This window comes from Mustela putorius, unplaced genomic scaffold (assembly GCF_011764305.1).
Source record: "Mustela putorius furo isolate JIRA1106 unplaced genomic scaffold, ASM1176430v1.1 tig00003913_pilon_pilon_pilon, whole genome shotgun sequence".
NCBI classification, from domain to species: domain Eukaryota; kingdom Metazoa; phylum Chordata; class Mammalia; order Carnivora; family Mustelidae; genus Mustela; species Mustela putorius.
In genome coordinates this window covers 6,704,717-6,714,235 of record NW_025422060.1, presented here as the reverse complement: position 1 = coordinate 6,714,235, position 9,519 = coordinate 6,704,717, and positions in this window count along the sequence as shown.

Genomic DNA, 9,519 nt, shown 5'->3' with positions numbered 1-9,519 from the left:
GGACAAAAGCTCGTTGTCTGTACTCCGGGTTAGTGTGCTACATTGTGCTGCCCGAACTCCTCTAGCTTCCCCTCACCGTGCGACTGTCACGCACAAATGCAGGTCTCCAGCAAGATCCCAGACCTGTGGTCTTCCATACGCACAGGCTCTGGCTTCCGATGGGGCATCTGTCCTGTAAGGACGACAAAATAAAGCCTTTCTGGGGCGTTAACCTGTTTCTCAGAAGCACGTCTTCTCCCATAGACTGAGGGGTCCAGGCGGGATGATCACCGGGGTGTCTTCTTGTGCATTTGGGGGTTCTCCAGATTGAAGGTAGAGCATTAAGAAATGAAGGTAGGCGCGGGCAGCCGGCATGACTGAGCTTCTGGCGGATTTCACCCGAGGACACAGGTAACAACAGGAATGTTGTTGGAATGGGAAGCGCCATTCTTTTCCCTCTGTCTTCATGGAATCTGGGCAGTTGACCATAAATTCCTAATGAAACTGTGTCCCAGGTGTTGCTCGGTGTAAGGGGCTGGGCAAGCCTGGTTCGCCTGATAGAATTTTCTTCTCTTTGGTTTGGGGATTTTGCGGTGCATGGCAGAGAAAAGGAGCAAGAGAAATGGACATCTTATGGTAGTTTTCACTTCTTGTGCCTAGAAGAGTGCCGAGGGGCTGGAAAGTGAACATATTTTTTACATCTGTGTCCTCAGGGTGGCAGCTGAGCTGAGGGGCGAAAGGGAGAGGGAGAATTTGTGGAACAGGATGCTGGGTATCTGAGACACATAGAGAGGGTCAGTACAGTTCGGTCTCTCAAGCTCACATTGGTTAGCTCTGATATTGTCAAAATGATCACAGTTAAATAGCAATTGTTAAATACCCCATTGATCAAGTATTCTATAACCCTTTGTTCAGAAGTATTCTTAAGGTAAGCGATCTCTAGCCTAGTGGACAAACGGGTTCCGATGACCTGGGATGAACTCCTGTGCAAGTGGCTCAATCTGATTCTCAGTAGACGCTTCCAATACCCGAAGGTCACAACCGTGTGCCGATAGGAAAACACGGAGTTGGAAAATCTGCTCCATACAGCCAAATGGGCACTCCGTCCTAGGTGGATGCCAATTGGAATGGAGCACCCTGTGTGGCCAGATGCTGTTGTCAAAAACAGAAGAGCTGGCTCTGACTCTCCCCAGCCAGAAGGCAGCTCGGTATCCAAAAGGCCAGCTGCTGTGGCCCCCTAAGGTAACATCTCAGGGCCCAGAATGACCTCCCTTGCCCCACTTGAGCCAGCCACACCGCCCAGTTCTTTCCACTTACCTTCTATGACAGGAAATCTCTACAGGAAATCTCTACAGGATGCCAGGAACATGTCTTTGTTTTACTGTCATGGTCAAAGACTTCTCAGTCTTTGCTTAGTTGATGAGTGTCTACTAAGCATTTGGGTTTCTGATATGCACACGGGCGCATACATCCACACGCACACACCCCTCTGTCCTTCGAACTTTAAACTTTATTTTAAAAATATTTATTTGACACAGAGAGAGAGAGTGAGCACAAGCAGGGGGAGCAGCAGGCAGAGGGAGAAGGAGAAGCAGGCTCCCCACTGAGCAGGGAGCCCAATGCGGTGCTCGATCCCAGGACCCTGGGATCATGACCTGAGCCAAAGACAGAGGCTTAACTGACTAAGCCACCCAGGTGCCCCCACTGTTCTTTGGACTTTAAAAACAGTGAACGGATGTATGTATGTTGAGGTAACAGAAGTAACACAGCAACAGGACATAGATGAACATGTCTTTACTGTAATTAACAAATCTTAGGGTAACGTGTGGGCAAAGGAGGGTTTTTATCCCTCACTAGAATAGAGGGATGGAAGACAGGGCATGGCTTTCTCTCCATTTGGGGGAGCGCGAGGCAGACCGGAGAAAGCTCATTAGCTTTATTATTAAAACAATCGAGGGGGTGCTTGGAACCTAGTTTGATGAGTGGGAATGACAACTTTGTACATTGGCTCATGTGGAGGGACAGAGGCCATGTGCTTTTGGGAGCTGCCGGAAGAAGCCACATTCCAGCAGGTGGGAGGACCGGTGTCTAGGAGTGATGGTGCTCCAGGTTTCACACGGGGTCCTACAGGTGAGCTGGCTTCATTGACCTGATTGCTAAAAAGCAGCGTGTGGTGGGAAGAATCTCATGGCTCCCTCAAGAATCATGTCCGAATCCCCGGAAGCCGTGACGGTGTTAGGTGACATTGCAAATAGGAATTAGGCTGCTGGTCAACTGATGTTGAGAGGGGAAGATTACCGTGGCGATTGAGGTGGGTCCGATGTAATCACAGGGTCCTCTGAAGTGAAGGAGGAAGGCAGGAGAATCAGTGTCAGAGTAATGTCATGTGATAAATTCTGCAGTGTCTTTGCTGCTTTAAAGATGGAGGAAGGGGCCACAAGCCAAAGAATGCAGGTGAGCAAAGAAATGGATTCTGTCCATAGAGCCCCCAGAGGAATACGGGCCTGCCAACGCCTTGATTTTAGCTCACTGAGACCCACTTTAGGTTTCTAACCTCTAGAACTATAAGGTAATAAATTTGTATTGTCTCACGTCACCAGATAAGTAGTAATCTGTTGTAGCAGCACCAGGAAACCATCCAATATGGAAACCTGTCTGTATTTTGGAAACCCTTTTAGTTATTTATGGAATATAATATAATGGAAAACTAATGGAATATGTTACTCAAAGAAGAATCTTGTCAAAATTCTAAGATCTCTTTAAGTTCATTTTGTTTTATTAGAGTGAGGGCCAAAACTTTAGCTCATTCCTGTTCTATCTTCACTGCCTAGTTCAGGGCCTGACTCATAAATCTTCAAATGAGTGGACGTTTTTTAACTAAATCCACGAAAAACCAAAATGACTATCTTTTCAAAGACATCATTTTATGCTAAAGTATATTACTAATATTAGAAATCGAAATTCAGGCTCTTGTTATAGACAAAGAAAATCATACTTTACATTGCCATTTAAAGATGAGAGGCTGGAGGGGCGCCTGGGTGGCTCAGTGGGTTAAGTGTCTGCCTTCAGCTCAGGTCATGATCTCCAGGTCCTGGAATTGAGCCCCAAGCCAGGCTCCCTGCTCAGTGGGGAGCCTGCTTCTCCTTCTCCCTGTGCCCCTCCCCCCCCACTTGTGCACTCTTTCTCAAATAAATAAAATCTTAAAAACCAAATGAGATGCTTGAGTAGCAATATATATTTTTAAGTTGTTGGATTTAAGCAAGATTCATTATTTCTTTCTTGGCTTCTAGGACTTCTTTGTACCTACACATGGTTGGATATTCGGTAAAACTGCCGTAATATGTAGCATGTTGTGACCTTAATTTGATGCCTCCCCTTCATTTTTTATGAAACTCAGTTTGGAGAATTTGGTGTTATTATTATTATTTTTTAAAAAGATTTTATTTATTTATTTGACAGAGAGAGACACAAAGCAAGAGAGAGAACACAAGTAGAGGGAGTGAGAGAGGGAGAAGCAGGCTTCCTGAGGACCAGGGAGCCCAATGTGGGGCTCGATCCCAGGATCCTGGAATCATGACATGAGCAGAAGGCAGACACCTGACAACTAAGCCACCCAGGTGCCCCAGAGTACGGTATTATTTACTAATGATGCCATTAATGATCTTTGCATGGCATCTTTTAGAATTAAGACTATTTCTAGTGTTGATTTTGCTATTCCTTTACTCACTGTTTGAAAAAAATCTTTGCTAGGATTTTGCCAGGCCCCGGAGAAACAAAGGTAAGTAAGATACGGCAATTCATATTCTAGAATGGGAGGAAAGGCAAGTGAGTAATGAGCATATGGGATATTTGGTGTTAAAATAACTTACGGTGCTAAGAGGAGGGAACTTTCAACTCTGAAGGAGAATACCACAGCGAGGAGGAGACATTTGAACCAGGAACTGGAGGACTGGGAGATGGTTGGTCAGTAGAAGAAGGGGACATATATTATTTGCCTACTGAATCTCAGGCACTGTAACAGGCACTTTTGCATGTAACTCTGTCATTTTAACTGAGGAAAATGATAATCTAGATAAGTAACTTTGCAACACCACACAGGTAGGATTTACATGCATTGTCTTCAAAGTCATTGGTTTTAAAAGCTGAGGTGGACAAACTTTCTGTACACAACCAGAAATAAACATTTCAGGCTCTATGGGTTCCTGTCAAAAATATTCAACTTTACACTGTAGCATGGAAACAGCTATCGATAATAGGGAAATGAATGAGCAGGGCTGTGTTCCAAGAAAACTTTGCCTAGAAAAATAGGCTGCGGTCCCCAGCTAGTCCATGGGCTGCGGTTTGTGGACTCATGTTCTAGAAAGGCAATTATAGCCACCATTTTGTTTTGCAATATTTCTAGAGAGGGAGCTTCTAAGTTCCATTAGTTTCTCAAGTGGGTCAGTGACAGTTTCAGAACGTGTTAATAGAATCTCACCAAGAAGTGATAGCAGACTGGATTAATAATGGAGGTAAAGACTGACCCAGTTTTCTAATATTTCACATCATTGTGGTTAATACTTAGCAGACCTCTGAGAGTCCAGATATGATACATCTTTAGGTCATTACAGATGAATCCAAAGAGAAAACCACACTAATTCATTCTTGGCAGAGGATTTGACATTGTGTGGGTATGTGTGTGTTTTAGCTCTGAGATTTTTAAAAAACAGAGATAGAGAAGATATGTCTGGAACCATCGGGAAGAAATAAGGTGCATATCTGAATGGATGACCTGGGGAGGGTTAGGGTTAGGCTAAAGGCTCACTGCTGCTGTCTTCTGGAAAGAGGCAGAAACATCTGTTTATTGTAACAGTGAAGGGCTTTGTGAAGGAAGTCCTTAGTCAAGATTAGAAAAGCGGAATACATCTTGACATCTTAAAGCAACAAGCCAGGAAAAAATTTGTCTTTAAGAGCTGATACTGTGGGAAAAGTCACTAAATTCAGAGATTTGAGTAAAAAAAATCTTGTAGAGCAAAACAGTGGATTGTTTTAGAACAGATCTTTCCAAGGATATATCTGAAGAGATATAAGGATCTAGGAAGACATCTGGAAAACCATGAAAGGACTTTCCAGAGGACTTTCCTGTGTCTACCAAGAGGAGACACTAGGGAGCTATGAAGTCCCTCGTCTGGCTCCTGTGTGTCCTGGGCCCTCCAGAAAGGACATTTTTCTCTTGGCTGCTGATGAAGCTGAAGAGGTAATGGTGACTTTCGGGAGCTCATTTCTTTTTAGTAAAACCTTTAAAAAACCAAAAGCAGACTATGTTTATAAGATGGTTTCAAACTCAGATGGTTCCAATGGACTGAAACATTTTCTCACCAACAGCAACAGATTGAAAGTGAAGTCTATGCCTGGTGTCTGCAGAGGTTCCTGTGCTTGGCGTCCCTAAGTGTGTTTTGATCTGGTTTCTCATCAGGCTCTGTGCTGTTGAATTAGGGGTAAGAAGGAGGAAAAGATGGAAAATATGGGAGTGATATCTTCCTGGAAGACCTTGTGTATATTAGCAGGCTACAGTTAGGCCAATCAAAACAATTTAAACTTTTCCTTGTGTTTTGGATCCCAGGCAGGAACCTCGTGTTGGATGAAACAGATGTGATCTAAGACGTGCGCAGGGTCCCGTAACATGGGAGCTGAGCCTCATGGGTCTTCCTGCCATGGCACCTCACTCCCGCTTGTGGACACCAACCTTGATTCCGTTGTACATTTCTGTTCCTGGCCTCTTCCTAGGTTAGAGTTTTAGCAAGCTCAGCAAGAGCTTCCTCAACATAGAGCTCTTAGGGCAGGGTGTGTCTGGGAGCCGTGATCCCAGGGTCCTGGGATTGAGTCCTGCATCTGGCTCCCTGCTCAGTGGTTGGGGGGGGGGGTCGGTCCACCGCTCTCCCTGCTCATGTTCTCTCTCTCTCTCAAATAAATACATAATCGTAGAAAAAAAAAATCTTGGGGCAGCTGAAGAACATAATCGGTGAAGCAGATAAATGCTTTGATGTGGGTTGTGTCAAACAAACAGTGTTTATATAAAGGGCCTTAACATGTAAACTAATTAGAGTCTTCTAATTTGACTTCTGCTTCCCATCGGATGGAGGTCTTTTATACTGTGAGTGTGGTAAAGAATAACCATATTCTTCAATCTGGCCGACATTCTTTTCTTTTAGCAAGGATTAGATACAGGGGCTCTTCAAAGCGTTGTGGATATGTTTGGTAAAGCTTTGAAGTTTTTATTAGCTTCACTGGAAATCTTTGTTTCCTGGAAAGTTCACTAAAATCCATTACAGAAATCCATTTCTTAGCTGTGTATAGTAAATAACCTCGTCAGTGGGGATGCTATTGCAAGATAAAATTAATATCTAAACTGGTCCTGAGTCCATTTTTTTTTAAAGATTTTTTATTTATTCATTTGACAGAGAGAGATCACAAGTAGGCAGAGAGGCAGGCAGAGAGAGAGGAAGGGAAGCAGGCTCCCTGCTGAGCAGAGAGCACGATGCGGGACTCGATCCCAGGACACCGGGACCATAACCTGAGCCAAAGGCAGAGGCTTTAATCCACTGAGCCACCTAGGCGTCCCTCCTGAGTCCATTCTCAACCCAATAAAGCTTTTAACGTCTTAGGGACTAATGAGGTTTGGGTTAAAGTCACCTTTCCTTTGTCTGAATTTGCCTCTCTCACTCCCTGGTAGGAATGTCATAAACATTTTCTATGGACTCGCTTGGCTGCTACTGAGGATACCGTCTTGGCACCTTGCGTCTCGGTCAGTGGCAAGACATGCTCCTGGTTTCCCATGTGGTTCTTCTCACCTCCTCCACTGTTCCCCCTTGTCCACCCCTGCCTGGGTGGCTGGGGTGGCCTCCTATCAGTTTCTCCCATCTCCTTCTTCTGGTCCACTTCCCCATCTGCCTGCCCCTAGAGCCCATTTTCCTTAGTGTAACTACAGTTAATCTTTAAAACTGAATCAAGATCATGTCATTCCTTTCCCACACCCAACGGTGGCCTATGGTAACTCTGAACAAACCCAAAGTCCTTCTTTGGCACAGAGCCTGTCTGATCGGCACCCACTATCTCCGACCAGCATTTCCTGCTGCCGCACCCCCTCTCCTCACTCCCCTCCAGCCATACCAGACACCTACCTCACTTGTCTCTTGGACACGCAGACACACTCCATCTCAAAACTTGAGGGTTTGCACTGTTTTCTCCTCTCCCCTGCCTGGCCATTCTCCTTTCCCAGGCTCACCATCTTGCTTCGCCCAGTTCTTCTAGGTCTCCTTAGAGACACCTCCTCAACTAAAGTAGAAGTTGCCCTTTCTCTTACCCTGCTCCCCGCAAGTGTTTATAAACCTATAGTCTATTATCAACTGATCGGGTGGTCTGTTTGTCCATTCATGTCCTTATAATTTGTCTATTACTCCTGAGTGAACGTGAGCTGCTTAATGACGGGGGTGTTTGTTTGTCATTGTATCTGTTGTGTCTAGCACACATGGACGGTCACGATGTATGTGCTGGGTATTGAATGAAGGAAAGAGCCAGAATCGTGCATACTGTTTTTAGTCTGCGTATGTAGTACAGTGACATAGTTCATAGGACTGTGATGTCTGTGATTTTCCTACCTTGCTAAAGGTTTGCCGTGAAAGTCAAGATGTATTTTAGATTTGCTTCTTGCCTAAAGACTTTAGCAGAAACCTTGGTTTACCTTCAGTATAGTTCAGTGTATAAGGGACGTAGTACTTGAACTTCCTGGCGATTTAATGCTTTTATGGTGACCATCTGTGTAGATGGACAGAACCATTGGAGTCTTACCTGCCTATTTTCCCTCGGTGATCAGCAGACACATATTTAGCATGAGGACGAAGAGGCACTTACTCAAGTCTATTTTTAATACAGGAGAGTTCCCATAATTTACCTAAAGACTCAGAGGTTACTTTAAGATATTTTATATGCCGAAAGGAGCTTTTTCTCCTACAGATGAACAACCAGTAATCTTCTTATAAATGAGAAGAAATTGGGAAGGGAGTTAATAGAGGACGTTCAATAAGTGATTTGTAGAACTTTGTAGAAGATAAGAAATAGCCCCATTCCATGAGAAAATGTTGTTGGCGTAATTGCTGAGCGCTGTTTTTTTTTTAAAGTCAGATTTATTGATGTATAAAATACACACACTAATTTTCAGTCTTTTAAAAAGCATACAGCGATATATCTTGATAAGTACAAAGTTGTGTAACCACCACAATATAAATTTCCATCACCCTAAATTTCCATTGTGTCCCCCCCCTGCGCCCCACCCACGTAATCAGTCTCTCCACTCAGTTCTCACCCCTGGCAACCCTTGGTCTGTTTTTTGTCCTTACAGTTCTGGCTTTTCCAAATGTCATAGAAATGGAATCATTCAGTCTGTAGCTTTGTGAGTCTGGCTTCTCCCACTTGGCTTAAGGCACCCAAAATACAGTCCTGTCGATCAGTGATTTGTTTCTTCGTTGCTGACTAGTATTCCCTTGTGTAGAGAGTTGGCTTCTCCATGCACCAATTAAAGGCACGTGGGTCGTGTCCAGTTTGGGTTAATTATGAATAAAACTCCCATAACATTCACATACGGGTTTTTATGGGATCGTAAGTTTTCATTTTCTCTTGGATCAGTACCTCGGACTGGGATTACTGGGTCAGATGGTAAAGTATATGTTTAAACTTTCTAAGGAAAGCAACCAAACTGATCTCCAGAGTGGCTGGACTGTTTTCTAGTCCCACCACTAGGGTAGACGGGTTTCATGAGCTGCTTTTTCAGCCTCAGGTGCTGATGCTGGAGTGGTTTTTCTTTCTTGAAGAGGGATCTCAGGTTTTATCCTTTCCCTTTATGCCCTTTCAATTTTATATTCCAATCTCTTCTACTTGGACCTTTAAATTACTTTTATTTAACAGTCTTTCAGTTCTTCACTGTTGCCTGAGTTTCTTTTTTTTTTTTTCTTCACTGCACATGTCACAGGGCCTTATATCCAGTAGATGCTAAGTTCGTGTCTGTCTGATTTGGTTGCCATAAACCAAATTATACTGATCTCAAAGGTAAGGAGTGCCCGTTGTGGGACCTTGGTGCAAGTGTGGAGGGGTTGCAGGGTATCTGCAGGACAGATGGTACAGGACAGGCAGAACCCTATCCCAAGATCTGGGGAGAGGGTCCTTTCGTGTCTATTTTGGCAATAAGGCACCACTATCAGGTGTGGGATACAGACGTGCATCTGGACCACTTGTAGTGGTGAAGATCCGTTTTGCCATAGGTAGAGAAGTCAGAAACTAATCTGTGTTATTCAAGTTTTTAGAATAATTTATATTATATTTCTAGTAATTTCTACTAACCCTTGTCAGATTTATCATGGAGATACTGACTATAAAGTGGGCAGAATCTTGTGAAAGGTTTTTAATCTCTCTTAAAGCTTTTAAATTACTTTCGTATCAGGGATGCAGCAAAGCCTGGTGAGTAAGAGTAAGGACTCAATAAGTGACTTCCTTGGTTAAAATTAAAAA